Genomic DNA, 23,112 nt, shown 5'->3' with positions numbered 1-23,112 from the left:
GTTTCCATCGTAGGAAAAACACTTTCATGGAGAAATATAAATAATGTAAGTATCAACTAGCTAATGTGATCCCAATGTTCTTACTAATTTGAAGGGGTAACACTCCCTTAAAGAAAAATTGTATTCAGAGTGGAAAAATATTGTTTAGTATTTCTAGATATTATTAGTCACACTTTTACTTCTTACCTTAATGTTTCATCCCAAAGAATATTGATGGAAATGGTATACAGCATAGATAGGAGAATTTCATTGAAAACCGATTTTGTGATAAAGGACTGCAGTAAAAACAAAGTGAAATTCTCCCATAGTTAGTTGTAGCATCAATTGACATAATCGGGGTTTTTTTTAGGAAAAGCTTGAAAAACACATTGTTACCAAATATATAATCATTATTTTTAAATAGGTAAACCTGATATTGAATTTATATCTAAAAGGTCATAAATGTGTACCTGTATCTGTATCTATATATAGTGTATATATGCATGTGTATATACCAGAGGTTTCGTTCAATTGATTCCACAATAAAAGAAAGTAATGAACATGGAAAATCAACTTTAGATTTTAAAGCACCAATAAGCTCTTTCAAAAATAACCCATGCATCATTTTAATGGTTTACTACAAGCATATTCTTATCTTTTTATTGTTCTTTCAAGAATAATTGTACACACTTACAGGATTTAATTCCCAGAATAGAATTCACATAGTGATTGTGAAAGCTTTGAGAATGGATGCATACCATAATCTGTCTCCTAAGGCACCCATTCCCCCTACATTCTGCAGAGGACTTGTTTCCTCAGTCATCAGTAGGAAGCTCTATAAGGGAAGCCCAAAGGCAGCCTTGCCCTCCTACAAATGTGCATAATTCACGCATAACAATGCACTTCAGGAAATCTTGAAATCTTATCATGTCTTTTTCATTTAAAGTACCAGAGGAGTACTTAAAAAGTAAGTCCTATCAGTCCAGAAAGGCATTTTTAAAAGGCCATTATAAACGAAGTTCTCAGAACTCTGGCTCCAGCGAAGACATAAAGGTTAAAAATTGCCCAGGCAGCCCTACTCTATGATCGTCTTATTTTAAATGCAGATTGTCAGCAACTTTGAACTATGTATGTTCGTGAAAAAGTTCAGAGAAATGAAAAGATACGGTAGTAAGAACAAGAGCATTTTCTCGCACAGAAATTTGAGAGAGAGCACAACATATTGAATAAATCAGCCTTGGGATTGTGAGAATTCTTGTTCAAGACAAAGAAGATAGTATTATTCTCCATTTGCCCACATACATTAATATTTGTTTGATGTTGTTCATTTAAATATTCTAGCTCCCAGAGAAAGTATTGTTTAGTGACATACTCAAATTTTAAATGATCCGTATAAAGTTATTCTTTAAAAAAGATTTTTATAAGCCGCTTTCAAAATTGTGAAAGAGATGCTGAAAATTAATCCATAAAGAAAATTCAAATTAACTTATGCATGTACACAGATACATGTATGATCTCGTATTGCCTAAACAAACAAACAAACAAAAATATTATAAAGAAACCGGACTATCTTGCCCTCGTAAGAGACACTGTACTAATTTAGATCACTGAACAATTTTTATAAATGAATTAAAATGTGACATGTCATCTGCTCTCCTTTCCATCCTGGAAAAATTGTGAGGTAGCTGACTGTTTTGAAATAAATTTCCCTGCAGTTGCTATAGTGATGACAATAAAGTTCTTGCTTCTATTTGTGTGATAAAAGTTCTTAGCAGAATACTTGAAAAGGTAAGCTAATCGAAATGAAGAACTGTTAGTTCTCTTTTTCAAGGCAGCCTCCTTGAAGATAGTTCACAATTACAAGACTCAACCATTGTCGACAATTTTATTATATGTACATTTTCATAATCTTTCTCAATGTAGTCCTAAAAAATTATATAGCAGAAATGAGCCCTCTTTTTTCTTGTTACAGGTTAAAGTCATTGGACAAAAGATATTTTAGTTAATTCTGGATATTTTGTGTGAAAATCAATGATTGAATCAAAGATACTGCTCCATTAGCTATTTTTGTCCATTACAAAGCTTTATTTTTCTAACAATACAATGATTGTATGATATTTTGCTTCAATAGTACATGTTGTTCAAGTCTCATTTCATCTCACTGTTGATGCAAACCAAAGAGCTCAAAAGCAGACAGTTACTTGTCAAACTGGATGAATCATCAAAGACGGGTCATGGATAAAGCAGCATGACTTAGATACATGTCCTACCACATCGATGTAAAAGACTAATAGTATTTACCTTAAAGCATTTGAGAAATTTAAATGGCTTTAAAAATTATTAGTTCAGAGAGAAAATATGCAAAACTGCTCACACAAGTTTAGAAGGTATTTTATGTCCTTTTGATAAAAAAGCAGAAATGTTTGTTCTCTCAAAATCCAAATAGTTAAAAATAGGAATCACAGTTCAAGGGTGTATTTTACTAAAATACTTACCACACTTCCTAATTGTGGCAATATTATAAGTATGCACAGCGTTTGTGTGCTAACTAAGACGTGTGGGTATTTGATTCATAACCATGCATATTCTTTTATATTTTCATTAGCCCTTAAGAATTAAATATTGATATAAATAATAATTACTATAAATATTAATTGATTGCAATAAGCTATATTCTAAGTGGTTTTCATTACTTTTCTATTGCCATGTAACAAATCATCACAAATTTAGTGACCTAAAACAACACCCCTTTGTCAATGAGTCCAGGCACTGAGTGATGGCCTCAGTATTCATCCACTGGTCCTGGTCAGAATCCACCGATTCTAAGGCTGAAATCAAGGTGTCAGCCAAACAGAGTTCTCATTGGATGCTCTCAGGTAGGAACCCTTTCAAGTTCATTCAGGTTATGGGAAGAATTCAACCTCTTGTGGTGTCGGTAGGAAAGAACGTGCTTCCTCGTGGACTATTTTTTGGGAGCCCACTGTGCTCATAGAGGCTGTTTGCGTTCCTTGTCCTATGACTCCCTTTATCTTCACGGCCAGTACTGGAGAATCTCTGTACCTGCAGAATCTTTCCCAAGCTCTGAATTTCTGACTTCAGGAAAAGCCCAGTCCTTTAAAAAAAAAAAAGAAAAAAAAAATTATGTTTATTTTCGAGAGACAGAGCATGAGCGGGGGAAGGGAAAAGGGAGAGGGAGACAGAATCCGATAGAAGCAGGCTCCAGACTCTGAGCTGTCAGCACAGAGCTTGACTGCGGGGCTGAAACCCAGGAACCCTGAGATCATGACCTGAGCCAAAGTGGGGCGCTCCAATGACTGAGCCACCCACGCACCCCAAGCCCAGTCCTTGTTAAAGGCTCAGCTGATTAGTTCAGGCTCACCCCAGATAATCTCCTTTTTTCAAATTCCACTGGGGCATATGATTAATCTAATTATGGGAGTAAAATCCATGATACTCACAGCCTTAGGCTCTACATACTAGAGGGTGGATGTTTGGCGGAGGGGTGGGGGGCAGGATGGATCTTAGAATTCTTCCATCATGTGATACAAATGTATTTGGTTATTCCGTGAAACTGAGGGGGTTTTGTTTGTTGTTCGTCTTAATAGACTCCAGATAGATTGCCCATAATAAAGTACTGTCTAAGAAATTAGCTTTAAAAATCATTTGTAACTTCTTTCTAAGAGAAGGTAAGTGCACTGGTACTACAAGTTGTTAGTATTCATACAGCATTATGTAAAAGGCAGGTGGTAAATAGAGCTCTCTCTTCCTTTCCAAATTGCCAACAATAAAAGATAATCATAACGCAGAATCAAATTCGCTTAAAGACGATTCAAGTAGTTTAAAGAAGCTCAGTGGTCAAGAATTCTAACTCATGTCCATTTTCTTAGTAGTTTGTTTTTTTTTTTTCTTTACTGGTAGACACTTGATCAGAAAACTGAATATTATCTAAATAGCTGTATATATATATTTTTTCATACATATATATGTACTTTCATACATACATATATATATATATATGTATGTATGAAACTTCAAGTGAAGTTTCTGTTAATATCAGAGAACGCCTAAACTGAGACAATTTCATCATTTACATAAAAGTCCTATTACATTTACTGGTGGTTTTAAACCATGCAACCAACAGTCTAAGTCATCTTGGTGACAAAAAACAACTGTGTACAAATTTCTGATGATAAAGTTAATAATTTATTTTACTTTCGGCATTTTAAAATAGAAATTGAAATTTAAAGGAGGTATTTTCTAAAGTAGTATATGTTTATAGGTCAGAGATGTGAAGCCATAACCTGACCAATGACATTCAGGTCATGAGTAAACATATGGTCTGCCACAGTGACTCAATTAACCATCCATCAATGTAATTGCATAATACATCAGAAGAGGTAGTCTCCCACCATTGATGGTCAGCATTTATATTAAATTTAACAGGAAAAAGCATCACTTTGCTATAGCTTATTGGGCTATATCATATGAAATCTTCTAAAGTAATGCATTTGACATTGTATTTATAGTTTTTGTTTTCTGGAAGAAATTTTTGACAAACTGAGCTTTGGGCTACTGTTAAGGAATGATTCTTCATATAATAAGCTGGTATAGGTGAAAAGCACACTTACAAGACAATTGTAGTACTTTAATCAATTCTAATCATGTTAATATTGAAGTAAGAAGATGTACCATTTACACATTGTATAAATTGTGTATAAATTTAACATATTAAAAACTTCTAAGAAAAGCTGTGGCTGAACTGATTAATATAACTTTTTAGACATTGAATCTTTCTTTAATACTACACATGAGAAAATAATGACAATACTTTATTAGCGATATTTAAAAAAAAAAAAATTGTGTATGGAACTTAACCCAGATTGGAAGAATGATAGTAAAGGAGCTTGAAATTATGAACAAATAAACATTGGGTTAGGTTTATATTTCATAATTAAGATGAGGTAAGAAATGCCATGTTCCTATCTGACATCCAACTCCTTCATTTAAGGTTCATATTCTAAGGAATGGTTCCACTAACATTATGCAAATTTGCCCATAAACCTTAGTGTAAAGCGGGGAAAAAAAGACTGGAGGGGATATTTTATTCAATCAGTAAGTAGATTTGCATTACCTTTGGAGAAAGGAAGTGATCATTGTCCAGAGTCTTACTCCTATAAGATTCTTGATATGGAACAAAATTCATGCTGCTAGATTATTTTTCTACTTTTCCAGGATTTGAAATTCCTCTGGTATGACTCAATTTTTCTGACCTACAGTTGTTTGATATAAAATCTTACTAGATATCTGGTTTTCTTTATTTTTCTGGAACTGGCCCACCATTTTAGAATAAAGTATGGCATTGAACACAAGAAGAATAAAATATTAGCAATGTGTACCTTCTAACAAAACAAAAGCTGTATGTGGTTACTAATTGCCAGTTGTATTCGGTAACAGCCTAAAAACACCAAAAGGACAGGTCAAGAAGACAAGGCTTCAAAAGTTGTGTATACTATAGAAACTAAACTACTGGGGCTGTCAGCACTGATGAGGATGGTTAAATTTTTTGAAAAAGAAACCAGACACTGCAATGAAAGGTATTTTCCATTACTAAAATTAACTTGAAAAGGCAACATCTACACAAACACTATTTACCCAGTTGGTCTCAAATATAAACTATTCTCTGTTTGGAAATTATCAGCTCTCCTTATTATTTAGATTTGCATTACTAACAAGTCTATATAGACGACTGATAATTCTTTAGTGTCAACTGTACTCTATTTTTCAAGATACAGAGATTTAATTAAAAATAATGTCCTTCTTGGGGAGCTTGGGTGGTTCAATCAGTTAAGCATCCGACTTTGGCTCAGGTCATGATCTCACAGTTCGTGGGTTCGAGCCCCACATCGGGCTCTGTGCTGACAGCTCAGAGCCTGGAACCTGCTTCAGATTCTGTGTCTCCCTCTGTCTCTGCCCTTCCCCTACTCATTCTCTTTCTCTCTCTCTCTTTCTCTAAAATAAATAAACATTAAAAAAATAATAATGTCCTTCTAGACTTTCATGTTCCTGAGGAAACACTTTGCCACAGCTTCACTGCTTTAAAAGAAAGTCAAGAGGCTGTGGAGATTATTCTTGCCCATCAAAATCTCTGACATGTTGTATTTGTCATACTACGCAGGAGCAATACCTATGACGTTCTGCTCACACAAAAGATAGCCAGTAGGTTCAATGCCAGAGACAATGCCATTCAAAGACATTTAACTGGAAAATTTCCACTTGAAAATTGTGAACTGAAACTGGCTTGTTTTTACCATTATGGATGGGTTTGCAGACAACCTTGGTTTATGCAATTGCACTAAAGCAATAAAATTCTTGTAAAATAGCTCTGTCTGATGTTACTTCACACTTTCATCTGCTAAAGAAAGAAAGGCAAAAGATAGATAAGGATTTCCATAATAAAATAAAATCTGTCTGTTGTAATAAAATACCTTTACATTTCATTTTGAACAGATGACCTCACTTTTCACTTGAGTGAATACAAGAAGGCCACCGTAGTTTAATTTTTGCAGCCCCCTTTATTCCACCTCCAAGCAAATTTATACCTTCACCCCACTTTTAGTCCTTTTTTTCTTAGTGGAGAGGCCACTAGTTTTTAACCTGGGGATTGGGTGGAGGCTGTTCTTGGGATTTGGAGGCAAGCTGGATCAGAATCACCAGGACTGTAATAGATTATAATCTGTAATATAAATATAATCATTGTGGAGAGACTGACATTTCAGGCCCAAATCAAGTTATCAGGTGAGAATAATTACCATGGAGAGCTTCTGCTTTGCATGAAATTATGCTACTTTATCTTCAATATCAGTACTTATTAGAAAAATGCAAATTAAATAAAAACCGAGTTACTAATAGAATGGTTATAAAATAAAAATTAAAACTAGCAACCAAGTGCTGACAAGGATGTGGAGCAACTTGAAATCCTACATTGCTGGTGAAAATGCAAAATGATATAATCAGTTTAGAAAACAGTTTGGTGGTTTTGTATCCACACAAAAACCTACCTGGATATGTTTATAGCAGCTTTATTTGTAATAGCACAAAACTGGAAACAACCTAAATGTCTCTCAGGGGAGGAAAGGAAAAATAGAATGTGGTACATTTATATAAAGGGATGTTACTCAGCAATGAAAAAAAACCTGATTACTGAAACATGCAACAATGCAGGTGAGCAAATGCATTCGTGAAAGAAGTCGGTGGAAGGCTATAAGTTCTACTATTCCTTTTATATGAAATTCCAAAAATGGCAAAATTATAAAAATGGAAGACATATTATAAGTTGCCAAGTGTTAAGAGTGAAAGAAGGGTTTACATACAAGGAGTAGCACAAGGGAGAGAGTGATGGAATTTTACCATAGTTTGATTACAGTGGTGTATTTATCAAACTTCATAGAATGGTTCATCCAACAGTGTGAATTTGAATGTATGTGAATCTTAAAATCTGAATAACTTATACTTTGCAAATTTTAATTTTGAACAACTAGGAAGGTTCCACAGTGTGAAAATATGCCTTACTTCTCTAAAGCTGTAGAGACCTTAGGTGTAGATACCAGAACATGATGAGTGATGAAAATTCTTGGAAGTGGCAGTTCTTGGGGGACAAAGTCTTTGTCAGGGAAAGTACAACATAACCCTGGAATATATTGTTGTGACAAAAATTTTTAAAGTGCTAAAACAATGATGAGACATACCAAAAAGAGGCAGAAGTAAGTTTGATGGGGTGTCCACTTACAAAATCTGGGATAATTTGAACATTGAAATACATTTGAACATTAAGATACACAACAATAAGAATGTTTTATAACCCATTGAATAAAAATATGAATCCATGAGGGAGGGAGGGAGAGAGGGAGGGAGTGAGAGACAGAGAGAGAGAAAGAGAAAGAAAAAAAAAGAAGGAAGGAAAGAGAGAGGGAAGGAGAAGAAGAAAGAAAGAAAAGAAAGAGAAGAAAGAAAGAAAGAAAGAAAGAAAGAAAGAAAGAAAGAAAGAGAGAGAGAGAGAGAGAAAGAAAGAAAGAAAGAAAGAGAAAGAAAAAGAAAGAAAGGAAGGAAGGAAGAAAGAAAAAAAGAAAGGAAGAAAGGAAAAAGATTTGTCTTTACAACTGGGTGCCAACAAGTACATATAAGAGAAATTATGGAATTAAAATTAGAAAATAATTATTTGACAACCATCATAATAAACCTCAATAGATATTAAGACTAGTGGGGTAAGCTTTTTTATAAATAAGATATTTACATAGTTTCAAAAAACTTTCCCACAAAATACTTATTAATTACAAAGAGGCAAAAACAATAACTCTACAATGAAGAACCCAGGCAGACACAACTTTAATCAAATGATTAAAGTTAACATAACAATGAGACAAATCAAAATCCTGTATTACCTGACAAGAAGTAATAAAAGGAAAAGCTCTCTGTGATTCTTGCCCAGTACATAACATGAATTTAATCATGAGGAAAAATCAGGCAAACCTAAATTAAGGGACATTCTCCAAAATAACTAGTCTATAATATTTAAACATGTCAAGGTTGTAAGTCAGGGAAAGAGTGACAATTCCAGTCTAAACAAGGTTGAAAAAACATGGCAACTAAAGGCAACACATGATCCTAGATTGGAAATTTTTTTTTTTTGAAATTTTGCTATGAAAAAATTATGGTGATAATTGACAAAAAAAGAATGGGTCACTATATTGATAAAGTAATGTACCCATAAAATAATGTATCTATGTATCAATATTACTATTGGTATAGTAATACATCAATATTTATTTCTCAGCATTGATGATTATATTGTGGTTACGTAGGAGAATATCTTTGCTGGAATTCTCACTTAAGTATTTGTGGGTAATAGAGTGTCATGTCAGCAACTTACCTCAATTAATTAAAAAGTGTATTTTTTTAAACTAATTTTGCAAAAAAAAACCCCATATTTGCAAAAAAAATTTTTGTAATTTGCAAAAAAAAAAAAAAAAAAACCATCAGGATTGTCTTCTGATGAAGGGAGTGAGAAAAGTATTTTTTCTCCTAACTTACCATCTTTTATTGTTTAAAGAGTTGCATAGTGAATACTAACTCTCTTATACTTCCAGCTTGTACGTCATATGAACAGAATGGGCTCCTTCTCATTTGACACTATAGAATCAGCAGAGAATTCTCAGGAGAAGTTAAATGAACACAACAGAGGCTTGAGGTGGTATCAACTAGGAGATTACAAAATTGTGCTGACCTAGTTTGCACAGAAGTGGCTTGGAAGAAACAGGTGAGGTCGAGTATTAGAAGTGATGTGAAAGAAGTGATCAATGCAGTATACTCCCGGCATCGTTCAAATCCCTCATGCCTTCCTTATCTGGCTATCCTATTATGTGGAGCCTCATTCTTTGTGAGTAAGGGGGAGGTACAAGTTCAGTGCATCACAGTGTCAGTTCAGATGTTGGCCAAATACAATCTCTGCAAAATGGTAATGCAGAAGAGTTAGTGAAAAAGCTACAGTGGCCAAAGCTACTGGAGATATTTGGACAATATTTATTGTTTACTGCAGAAGGTCATATCCTTGCTCAGGAACCCAGTTTATACTTCTACTATCCAAGCTTGCCACATGGCATCCTTATCCAACAGAGATACTACTAACACCATTGGACTGATTTGATCATATTGCCTATGTGGCGGGGAAGGTTGTGCTTTATACTGGGCTCTATTTGAAACTTTGAGCTTTCTGAGTCACCTAACAAATGGGGTGAATCAGTCGTTGCCTTCAAAATGCTCAGAATTCCACCAAACACTGTGCCTCTTTATAGCACTTATGAATTGCTAAAGAAATTGAAAAAAAAAAAAAAAAAAGATGAAGGGGATGTCCTAGGATGGATGCCTCACATCTTTAAACTCCTAAAATGTTCACATGTTTTTTCTGACAGTTTAATATTCTACCATCTCACTCATGCCTTGTGGTTTAGTAGGACATCAAGCATACTTTCTAATCCTTGCTCACCTGGTCCAACTGAAATTATGTGAAAATATACTGTGAACCAATATGATGCTATGGCATCTGAAGAGTGTCAAGATAAGTCTGCTTATCAGAGCCTTCCTCAAACTGGTTACTACAAGAGTGGATGAAATCAAAGAAAGATGAGACCAAAAGGTTCTGAAGTGACACACACACATGGTGTCTGAAACAAGCCAGTAGCCAATAGCAGAATCTGAAGAATGGAGCATATGAATTTTCTATTGCTGTCATCCACAAAATTTAGTTGCTTAAAACAACCTCCGTTTATGATCTTATAAAGTCTTTGCTTAGGGTCTAGTTTTGCCTCCTTGAAGTGGTTCTATACGGCTTTGGCTTGGTCTTTGGATCTACCCTCTGGCTTTTCTTCCTTTTCATAAGAAAAAGGGGTGCCTACGTGGCTCAGTTGGTTAAGCGTCTGACTTCGGCTCAGGTCATGATCTCATAGTTCATGAGTTCACACCCCATGTCGGGCTCTGTGCTGACAGCTCGGAGCCTGGAGCCTGCTTCAGATTCTGTGTCTCCCTCTCTCTCTCTGCCCCTCCCAGCTCACGCTCTGTCTCTCTCTCTCAAAAAATAAATAAACATTTTTCTAAAAAAAATTTTAATGAAAAAAATGTGCCTATTTACAACAGAGTACCCTTCTCAATCTTCTTCCTTCTCATGGAATAGGTTTTTTATCTTTTTCAATTATATCAACATTTATTTATTTTTATTTTTTTTAAAGTTTATTTATTTTTGAGAGAGAGAGAGAGACAGATCATGAGCAGGGAAGGGGCAGAGAGAGAGGGAGACACAGAATCAGTAGCAGGGTCCAGGCTCTGAGCTGTCAGTGCAGAGCCTGACGTGGGGCTCGAACTCGTGAAACGCAAGACCATGACCTGAGCTGAAGTCAGACACTCCATCAAGTGAGCCACCCATAATTGGCACCCCAATTATGTCAACACTTTTAATGCAAGCCAGTAGCGGTTCCTTTAATACAGCTGTCTTAAAACTGTGTGACTGAATGTGGTGTAGACAAGTTTAAGATTCTAAGAAACCCCTTCATTAATTCTCTGAGGCACAGCTTTAACTCTTCCTGAGGTCTCAGAAAGTATTCTTCACTCCCATCCTAGGCTTGATGTTTACTGTGAGGGCATGAGTTCCAAGAAGTACCCAGAAGTCGATCTTTACCCAAGCTAATTTCTAATTTTGAAAGTCTTTTGCCAGGAATCATTTTTTTTTAACACAAAACAAGTCATACCTTCTTTATATTTCCTCTATGTTTTGCTTGAATATTGAGAAGTTATTTTTTTGTTTTGTCTTTGTGTTTTGTTTTTTAGCCCATCTAACTTCTCTCATATTTTAGGACAGGTAGACACACATATCTAGCTTCCACTTCGATATTATTTGTAGAAATCTTCTCAGAGCTAATACTTTTTTCATTTTGCTGAAGGTGACAATCACACTAATCGTTCTGTAGTACAGAACTTGAGTCCTCTTTACCCCAGTGTCTGATAACAATTTCCTTTATGCTCTTCAGGCCTCCACCTGTCACCTGGTCTTTAAGCATATGCCATGTAACTATTGTGTGATGATAGAATCTTACTTCTGGGTACCAATTTCTGCTTCAGTTATCTGTTGCTGTATAAGAAGACCTTAAAATCTAATGGCTTAAAACACTAAGTACGTATTTGTTCATGATTCTTTGATATTCACTGGGTATGATTAGAACAGTTTCACAGTGTCTCACATAATACCTACTAGGGCTGGCTGTCCATAAGGGTATATTCTCTCATATCTGGTGTTAGCTGGGATAGCTAGAATGGCTAGAGCCAGGCTGAGCTTCCCTATCTCTCTCCCCAGATGGCCTTTCCCTATGCCTCAAACTTTGGCGATTGGGTTCCAAAACGGAGTACTCCAAGAAGAAGAGCCTTAATGTGTAAGTGCTACTGAGCTTCTACTTGCATTTTGCTTCTAATGTCTCACTGACCAAAGTTAATCACATCAGCCCATCTCTGAGGATCCTCTGAATTGAGTTGGGACAGACAGTTCCTCTTCTTGGAGTGCATTTGGAAGAGGCAGCACCACCTGCCCTGGGACAAAAGAGCTGGCGGGCATCACTGAGCTACCCTATTCCCCAACATACAAGCAGAGTCACCTGCTGAGGGCAGCTAACCTGTATGCCAGCTCTTTGCTGCACTTCATCATAAACTCCAAGCCCCTGTGCAGTTGTGTGACTGCTTTTCTGGGACAAACTGGTAACAGCCACAACACGGTGAGATCCTCCCCCACAGGATCAGCTTAGGACCAGACGACACTATGTCCCCAAAACTTGGAGTTTTGAAACCTAGCTACATGTCTGAGATAAAAACACAGGAGCACTGCACCACCCCTTAGGCAGATGGATGGAGTGGTGTCACTTCAGTGAGCAGCACAGCGCACACAGTGGAGGCTTGAGTTGCTTACACAAAGCCTCGCCCTTCTGTGCTCTGCAGGTGCCTTTTTTAATAGGGTGAGTGTGATTGAAAGCCTGCACAACAACAGGCCTCTCCTCAAAAGACCAGCACAAGCCCCTCACATGTCCCAGGTCTACTGACCATAGAGTGTTGTAGACTTCAGCTCTAGAGGAAATAGGACCAGGCACAAGCTTTTCTAACACATGAAAGACAGAGACCTGGACAACATTCCAAGATGGAAGAACCCATCCCAAAAGAAAGAACAAGAAGAGGTCATGGCCAGAGAGCTAACCAAAATAGATAAGTAATATGCCTGAACCAGAATTAAAAAAAAAAAAAAAAACAATTATAAGGATACCAGCTGGGCTTGAGAAAAGGATTGAAGAAACCAGAAAGACACTTACCACAGAGATAAGAGACCTAAAAACTAAACAGTCTGATTGAAGATTAAAAAGATTAAATAAATGCTCTAGCCGAGGTTCAAACCTGATTGTATGTAATGACCACAAGGATGGAAGACACAGAGGAATCAATAAGTGATAGAGAAGATAAAGTTATGGAAAATAATGACACTGAAAAGAAGAGGGAAAGAAAAATATTAGATCACAAGTGTAGACTTAGGGAACTCAGTATCTCTATAAAGTATAATAACATTTGTGTCAAAAGAGTCCCAGAAGAAGAAGAGAAGGAAAAAGGGCAGAAGGTTTATTTGAACAAATTATAGCTGAAAACGTCCTTAATCTGGGGAAAGAAACAGACATCCAAATCCAGGGGGCACAGAGGACTGCCATCAAAATCAATAAAAGCAGGCCAGCACCAAGGCATAGCGTAGTAAAATTTTAGAGATAAGGAAAGAATCCTGACAGCAGCAATGGAAAAGAAATCCTTAACTTACAAGGGAAGACACATAAGGCTGGCTGCAGACTTATCAACAGAAACTTGGCAGGCCAAAAGGGAGAGGCATGATATATTCAACATGCTGAATGGGAAAAATATGCAGCCATGAATACTTTATCCAGGAAGGCTGCCATCCAGAATAGAAGGATAGATAAAGTTGCCCAGAAAAGCAAAAACTAAAGGAGTTTGTGGCCACTAAACCAGCCCTGCAAGAAATATTAAAAGAAACTCCTTGAGTGGGAGAGAAAAACCAAAAGCAGTAAAGACTAGAAAGGAGCAGAGAAACTCTCCAGAAACAATTCTACAGGTAATGCAATGGCACTAAATTAATATCTATCAATAATCACTCTGAATGTAAATGGACTAAATGCTCCAATCAAAAGACATAGGGAATCAGAATGGATAAAACAAACAACAACAACAACAAAAAAAACAAGATCCATCTATAGGCTGCTTACAAGAGACTCATTTTAGACCCAAAGATACATCCAGATTTAAAGTAAGAGGATGGAGAACCATCTATCATGCTAATGGTCGTCAAAAGAAAGCTGGAGTAGCCATACTTATATCAGACAAACGAAATTTTAAACCAAATACTGTAACAAGAGATGAAGAAGGGCACTACATCATAATAAAGGGATCTAACAAGATCTAACAACTATAAGAATTTATGCTCCTAACTTGAAGAACCCAAATATAAATCAATTAGTAACAAACATAAAGAAACTCACTGTTAACAATATAATAGTAGGAGACTTTAACATCCCACTTACAACAATGGACAGATCGTCTAAGCAGAAAATCATTAAGGAAACAATGGCTTTGAATGACACACTGGACCAGATGGACTTAATATATTTAATAATACATTTATAGAATATGTATAAGATGTGTTTTTTTTTTTCCTGTTAGAATGTGAACATTTGGAGTACATGTTTATTACATCTCTAGAGGCCTGTTACTGTGTCAGGGTTAAAACTGTTTCTACAGTAAATGAAAGGTTAAGAATGTTGAGAATAATTAAAACCATTTCCATATTCCAGAGTAACTGATAACGGTAATTCCCATGCAACTGATAACTGTACAAATGAGGCCAACCAATTCACCAAAACCAAATCATTTAAGGCCAAAATTTAGTGTGAATTGGTCTTTCACTAAATTGGACATTTATCAATTTGCTTTTAGGCAAATTGGCATCCTATGAATTGATTCTTGGTAAATTTCCTAATGCTCTCTCTGTTTAATGGCCTTAGAAGAGTCAACCTGTATAATTGAAGCACTTGATTCTGGGTGGTTTGCTTTGTAGGAAGGGCAAATTAATCTGCATAAAATTGACTTCTTTACAGTTATTTTTGTCAGGATAACAAATAATATTACCGTTTATTTTCTTCAGTGTTTTAGATTTCAAAAGCCTGGTCGGTCTAATTAATTCTATCTTTAAAAGGAAAGAAAAACAAAAAACAACTTTATCTTAATACTAAAACCATTTTAAAGTCATCCAGGAGTTTGAGGAAGCCTTACAAGGTACGTGAGCATTATACTTTGCTCCTGCCCCCACTTCTATTCAAAGCATTTCTTTTCATGTGTTAATTCAATAGAAAAGAGACTGGGCTTCAAGTCTGTCTCTCTAGTATGTACTACATACTGGGAATGTGATAAATGTATTTATTCATTTTAACCAAATTCTACCACAACAAAACAATTTAGAGGCCCCATGGAGTCTATTATAATGGGATTTTACCTGTACTTTGATTGAATTAAAGAATCCTATATAGAAATCAGCTATTTAAACATCATCCACAAGGACTTGAATCATAACGTTTTTCTCTGAAGGAGCACATTATTTACCAGTTTTGGACAGAGGCTAATTAATCCACATTTTGGATGGTACCACTGCTGGCTTATGACAATGTGCTCTGCAACCCTCCACTCACATAATTCTCTCCCATAGAAAACCTGCATGAAATTTTCTAAGCAGGAATCCACATGAATTTCTTGGAAGTAGCTCAGACTTTTCATTACGCTTCTGATGTTTATAGGGGGATTATTTTCCCACATTAAATAATATCACTTATTTAAAATCAGAAATCTGTTTTCACAATTTTATCTTATCCATTTACCTTTCTTCCCAAAATGTGTTTTAATATAGATGGTAAATACAGCTTGATTACTTTATATACTCATAACATCGACTGAAATAGGATATAATGACAAGCAATAATCACCAGAAAGCCATCTCATTACGATTATTTTAGCATTTGATAGAGGTTTTGCCTAAGGCAAAGCCAGGAGCTTCATTTATTTCAAAGAGATAAAAACAAGGAAATATGCACATTTGGCATTAAATATGATTATGCAATCAAGGTCTATGAAAGGTAGAGAAGAAATTTATATTCACATGTACATCCTTTCTGACCTTTGAGACTTCCTAGTGACCACAGGGACACTGTCAGCCTACCTATTCTGCAAGTCTAACTGCAGCCCCAGTCTGAAGAGCCAAGGATTGCACACATCTTTGTAATAACATCAGATTTCCATGTGACAAGACATTTGCTATTATATGTTATTTTTTTAATTGCAAGGCTGATGAGTTTAAGTCAACATATTTCTTTCCTGCTCCTTCTGCTTGTCAGCTGTAGCTGGATTGATAAAATGCAAATGAACAAATCATTAACGAGTACTGGTTATGAATCTCTCAGGCAGTTCAGGACCCTATCAAATCCTGCACCTATTACTTTGTGTGATTGATGTACTATTGTAAGTGATTGTTCCTGATCTTATTAAATCTTATTGATTTTTTCCCAGTTTCTATTTTATGCAGGGCCAGGCTTGGACTATTATGAATGTTGCTGAACACTGTTAATCAAGCTTACACAGCTATTTTGATGGCAAACAATTAGAACTCTGCAGCTCTACCTTGCAATTAGCTTCAGGGATATGGACCTCAGCACCATAATAATGAAAGAGACCGCCTTCAAGCACGGTAATGAGATTTACAATTATGACCCCAAATAACCCCTGAATATAACCAATCTGCAAATTTGGATGTGTTTATCAATAATTTCTCCATTTTTGTGAAAATGAATTTGAGAATTTTTCTCAAAAATATTCTTTCCTAGCAGAATCATCCTTGTAATATATTATATCCATGTAATATATTACAAATGAGGCTTAAGGGTTTTGATTATATAAAATTGCTGTTATAAACACTTTATATGGTAGCTGACTTAAAAATGCATAAGCGGATTAAAAATAATTCAAATAATTTCTCAAATAGGTGCATGAAATTTATATTTTCCAAATATGACAGTAGAATTTGTTAAAGGAGATATGGAACATTAGTATCATTTGCTTTTATTTTCGCTAGTAGATTTATTTATTTAACCGATTTTTATTAGGCATCTACTATGTGAATAGTACTGCAGTTGAATCTACGAATCACACAAAGATGATTTAACTCTACTTCTTTCTACACTGTTCTTATATAATATCATAAATGTTTAAATTAATATGTCAAGAGTATCCATGTCCGTGTAATTCTATTTAAGTCTATCAGGGGGAATCTCATGGATAAATTTTATTCCAAACCTCTAATTCCTTAGGTACAAATTCTTTTTTTACTCCTTATTCCTAGCAAAAGACATTATTTCCTTCTTTATTTAGAATGTAGTATCTGGTGAGATTTTTCTTATTCAACCACATCTTTTCCCTCTTGTCACTTAGGGAGAAATGCTGTCTTTACCTATTTCTTCAGCAATGATTTTATTCCCACACCCTCTCGACTTCTTATTTGCCTCATTGCATTAATTTTGTTTCTAGTTTGTACTTGCTCTCTTTCCACTGACACTTTTTTCTTTGAGAAACACAGGTTACCCACTCCCTGGAGCAAAGCAACTAATTAACTAGCCATCCCAACTTATATTTGAGGCTGACGTTATGTAACTCTACAATATCTTTCACTTTTCTTTCAAAATTCTGCATCTAGTGTTTGATGACTGTGGTCTCCACTGTAAGGCATATGGCATTTTGAAGAACAGCTCTGTTGGCAAAGGCTAAAAATAAACCATTAAACTTCCAGAGTGTTTAATAGCAAGAAAAGTGTTAAGACAGACCTCACCCATCCTGAAGCCTCACTATATGTCAGGCGTGGGGTGAGGTTGATACAAGGTCAGAGCTGTGATAAGAGTCAGGGATATTAGTTGCCAACAATTACTAACTCCTGGCCCATTATAGCCTGGCCTGCGTGACTCCCGGTTAAACAAACAGCCATTCTGATTGTAACTTCCTTATTTTTCTTAGTGGTATCTTGCAATGAGAAGTAGAAAGAGCAACATAGTAGCTTTAAGGTCAGAAAATAGCAAATTTGGAGTCTTGTTTAAAACCACTTATGAGTTATGTCACATTAAAAAAATTACCTAAATCCTTCTGAGCCTCAGCTTCTTCATTTGATATTTGAAATATCAAATGGAGATAATGTATTTGCATAATGTATTGCATTGCACATGATCATAAATTGCCTACCTCACTTATGCCATCTTCCCAGAGAATATGTCTCTACCAGCACTACTTGGAAAGAAATAGGCTTCATAACTTCCTACTTTCCTAACTATTGTTGATTTTAATTAGATCAGGGAGAGACATTTGACCCTAGCCTAAGCAGAAGAGAAATTCTCTTTCTCTCTGTCTTTGTCTCTGTCTCTGTCTTTCTGTCCCTCTACCACTTGCTCATTATTCCTCACCCTCTCAATCTCTCTCTCTCCCATTTTTACCAACACCAGAAGAGTTTATCAGCACTTAAGAGTGACATGTTATTCTATAAAATAAAAATCAGAGTTTTTATCAATGCAAGACAAAGGGAAGTGATGGGAACACACACGCACATGCAAGCAAGCCCTGTCCTGGTTCTTGACGATCTCGTTGCTATAAAATCTGGCTATGTTTGAAGGTCATGAAAACTTATAAACTTAACCCTTCCTTACATTTTTGTTGCTATTGCCCTTTGTTTGCTTGTTTGAGCTAATCTTAGCCAATCTTTGTCCAATAAATGGTAGCTTCTGTTATTTATTCATTCAAGGGGGGTTTATGATGACCTATTCTATGCTCAGAGAACAATAGTCAAGAAATCAAAAACCCTGCCTTTTGAAGTTTTCCTTGAACTTCCTCTTTCACAAGTCTTCCTCTCTTAACACTTTGGAGTAACTTGTCACTTAACTGTTTGAAATTCCGTATGCAGCTCATCAATGAATCCTGGGACTCTTACTGGTTGGTATTGCCTATTCTTTCCGCTGACTCTGCCTTGGCCCAGCGCCTGGTGGTAGCACACACACCTACTGCCCAGGCTGCCCAGGCCATCTTATCTCTTTTGCCTTACCTTTCCAGACTGTTCTACAAACTTACAGACATGTCATAGAGCCAAACGTTAACTGTGTTATTTCCTTGTTTAGAAAAAAAATTGATGACGGAGTGTTCTTACCACAGTAAAATAAAATTTAAAAGAAATTGATGATTTTTCATTTACCCATGGCTAAATCCAAACTCCTTTAGCCATATGTTAAAAGCTCACTAGCATCAACCAATTTTTCCAACTAGATTTTCTACCAACTTGTAAATCAATTTCTCTACATTATTAATACTTTATATAATTTTATACTTGCATCTCTTATTTGTGTTTATATTCTATTTCTCTCCTAAAGTGAAATACTTCTTGTTTGTTTGAATTTTTACTTCAGGAAATGTTTTAAGACTGTGCAATAATACTTTCTGAGTTTGAATCTTAGTCTTCTCCTTTTTTCAGTTATGTAGTATTGAGGGAGGTATTTAACCAACCTGTGCCCTTATTGTTTTATCTACTTAAAATAGCACTTATCTCATAAAGATTTTCACTCAAATTTTTTAGAATTGTAGTAGACAGCCTCTAAGACAGATTCCAGTGATCCTTGGTTTTCTGGTTTTCACACACTTGTGTAATGCCACGCTTTTGATTATGGGCCAAACTTCCTAACTTGTTTCTAATGTATAAAATATGGCAGTAGTGATGGATGTCGCTTCTGAGATTGTTACAAGTGACTGTGGCTTCCATCTTGGGTACTCTTTCTTGCTTTCCTTTGGAATGTTCACCTTGGAGAAAGCCAGCTATTATGTCATGAGGTAGCCCTATAGAGATGCTCACTTGAGTGAACTTGTAAGGAGAACTTCTGAGGTCTGCTAACAACCAAATGAGTCTGGAAGTGTGTACTTCAGCCCCCATCAATCCTTAAAATTACTGCAGCATTGACTGCATGATAGCTTGACTACAACCTTATGAAACATCTGGACCCAGAAGCCCCAACTAAGCTATGCCTGGACTCCTGACCCGCAAAACTTATGAGATAATAAATGTTTGTAGTTTTAAGCTGTTAATTTGGGGCATAATTTGTCATCCAGTAATAGATGACTCAAAGAAGAATTAAATAAGATAATGAAAATTCATAGAAAGAGTTTAAGTACCAAAAAAAAAGTTAACTGCTAATTGTATTGCTAATACTATGGGCCACATTCACCCTTCTCTTCTTCTGAATTTTCATGGGGTAAATACATTACAATCTATAGCAATCCTATGATTATAATTTGGCACCCTAGATAATTAAATAAATTTTATTTAACTCTCTCTCTCTCTCTCTCTCTCACTATATATATATATATACATATATATATATATGTATATATATATATCTTTTGGCAAATTGATATATATATATATCTATCTTTTGGCAAACACCATCTCTGGAAGATAAAAATTGTGTTTCCACTCCTTGCACCCCAGTACTTCCAAGCATTTCTGTCACCAAATTTTGTCAACTAACTATCTTCTATGGCCTGTCAAACAGAATCCACACTGTGCATGATCTGGAATTCTAGAATGTGCTTGAGAAACTCCTGGGCCAATTCCTTGGGGGTGAAATTCATGGCATTGACACACGGTAATTCCTCATGGGGAGGGATGTGTTGGGGACTTCATGACTTCTAGAGTGGCCCTGAAGAAGGTGCTAGTGCACATCATTAAGAGCCTTGCGTTGAGTTTCAGGTTACACTTAAATGTGCCATGCTTTACAGGAATTTAAAAAATAAATAAATAAATAAAATACACACACACACACACACACACGCATACACACACACACGCACACTTATATGAATGTAGATGCACATATATGTATGTCTTTGAAGTCAAGACTCTTTTGGCTTTATTTTTTCCACACACTGTGTTAAGCCTATACAAAATGTGAATTTATTGCATGATGAATAAATTGATGCCAGATAGAATGACACACTTTGATCCATTAGACTTGCTTTAAGAAAACTCTGCAAGCTGCAGAACTGGTATTTCTGGAATCCATTTAGGGGTGACTGTGAATTGGGTCAAAGGGAATTAAACAGATGGAATTATCTGGTTTCATTTGAGTGAGCTGAGAAAATAGAGATAGCATAGCTTGGTTTCCATAGTCAGCAGCATATAACCTTTCATTTAATATCGGACCAAATATAGATAATCAAGACCAATTTATATTATCAAAAGTCATTTCAAATGCTAGTAAATACTAAACCCACATAGCACTAGCCTTGAAAGCTTATGTTGTGGAAGAAGAAATTCGAATTGCTTTGTCTGTGCTTTAAATATTGTCAAACAACTAGCTTATTTGTTTATATGCCTTTTTTCATCACTTCCATTAGTTTAAATATTACATGGTTGCACAAATTAAACTGATGCAGACATTCAGTTAGAAACCTGGAGGCAAGTTTGTGACCTAAAAAGCACGCAGATTTGGTAGACTGACAGATCTGGGCTTAAATCCAGATTTAGTCACTTGCTAAATTTGTGCCTTTGAGCAAATTATATAAATTTTCTTAATCTCAGTTTCTCATTGTCTAAAATGGGGTAATATTTGGTGATTAAATCAGATCATATAGTACCTTCTACACAGAAATCACCAGTCCTTTGTCCATACTGTTTCAAAGCATGTTGATATAAATGGTTACATTAAAAAAAAAGAAATTTACTAATTAGAAAATACTACAAAAATATCGAAGTTAAAAATGATGCCTGATGTCCAACTAATTTTCTTTGACTGTTCCATGGTGGCAGACCTCGACCAGTACAATGTTACAATGTCAGGAATAATAGCAGCCAATTTGCCAAAAGGACTATGAATGTAGTCTTTGCTCATCATACTTCTAAGTCTCAGAACTGTCAAATTACCCAAAGGAATTTTACAAGAGAAATTATTTTAATCATTTCTGAGGATGTAAGAAGTTACTTAGATTTTCCTCCTTGCTATTAAGTTTTCCTATGTCCCAAGTATATGAATATTGACTGTCCCTATTTTTATTTTCTTGTTTTTAAATTGTCTCTCAAAATGACTTGGAGACTTACTGAACAATGTAAGTTAAATGACACTTTAAAATATTAGGTTGAACACTACTGAAACAACTTTAAATCAAGTGGTTTCTGCATAAATTTATATTAGTGTTTTGAAATGGAGATTTAGGAAATAATCTAAATAATTGATGCAAAATAAGTCATTTTTTTCTGCTATCTTTGTAATCACTCCCTTGCAATTGACTTTAAGTTTCTTGCATTTCTCTCCCCCTCTGTCATTTCCCGACAAGGCCATGACACTAGTTAAAAGTTAAGCCCAAATATTCACCTGCTTTATACCTAGCATAGGGCTGCTGACAGGGAGAAAAGCCTTCAAATGCTGCGTAAACTTACTGCATGACCGTAAATATCAAATGACTATAGGATGGAAACTGACTGCCTTATCACACTAACTTAACATATTAGTACTCCCTTACATAAAGATAACCATTTAATATCAACTTTTTTACTCAGACCTTCAAAATGTTCCCCCAGCTTCCAGTGGCTCACCTATAATCCATAACTACCACATACACATGAGCATATAACCCAGAGACAGAAAGTAGCACACAAACTCTCAGCTGATATCCTAGGTTTGAGAACACCTTAATCTTCTTCCCGCCAAATCTACTTTCTAACAGCTTCTGTTCAGTCTAACAGCTTCTGTTCAGTTATACTGGGTAAAGTGTGCCCATTCATATCCAAAGTCAAACCCTTTCTTGTAGGTCTGGATCTCAGTTCCCTCTCACATTCTTAAGGATTTTGCTCTTGCAATCGTAATTTATCTCTTGAATTATTAATTTTCTTTTTTATTTCATTTTGTCCTTAGCATACAAACATAATTCTAGTATATTCCATCCTAAAGATTCCACTCTTAATCTCATATCTTATATGTTGACTCTCACAGAAATTATTTCAACAGGGTTGTTTATATTCACTCTCTCCAAACTGTATGCCATTTTCTTTTTTCAACTTGTCCAGTGATGTGTCAGTGCCTACTCTTTTGGTGAAATTGGTCTCACCCAAGTCATACAACGAACTTGTGTGCTGCAAAATCTAATAGTTACTTTTTTGTTCTTGGCTTCCTCCCATTCTTAATAACTTCCAACATAATTGTTCAGTCTTTCCTTCTTGAAATATTCTCTTGAATTTTAAGACAAATCAGCTCTCCCTGCTTGCCCATACTGATACTGTTCTTTTCCATTTCCTCTGCTGGCTGTCCTCCTTCGCTCAAACTATATGTCTTGTTGGCTCCCGGGTTTCATGTAGGCCCTTTTTTGTCTCTATATTGAATCTCTGCCTAAGTAACACCATTCCATACTAGACAATTTTATAAGTACTCTGACAGAAGT

The 23,112-nt window shown here is 35.6% G+C and overlaps 1 long non-coding RNA gene across 1 annotated transcript in view; it reads right to left on the bottom strand.

Annotated features, from left to right (window-relative positions):
• Positions 1–2,668: 2,668 nt before the first annotated feature.
• Positions 2,669–23,112, bottom strand: part of LOC122235100 — an 89,491-nt gene continuing 69,047 nt past the window's right edge. Inside the window, exon 6 of the long non-coding RNA XR_006213221.1 lies at positions 2,669–3,091. This is a non-coding gene — a long non-coding RNA (uncharacterized LOC122235100). The remainder of the gene's footprint in view (positions 3,092–23,112) is intronic.

The sequence above is a fragment of the Panthera tigris genome, chromosome F2 (genome assembly GCF_018350195.1).
Source record: "Panthera tigris isolate Pti1 chromosome F2, P.tigris_Pti1_mat1.1, whole genome shotgun sequence".
Lineage (NCBI taxonomy): Eukaryota > Metazoa > Chordata > Mammalia > Carnivora > Felidae > Panthera > Panthera tigris.
This window is presented reverse-complemented; position numbering and strand designations above follow the sequence as displayed.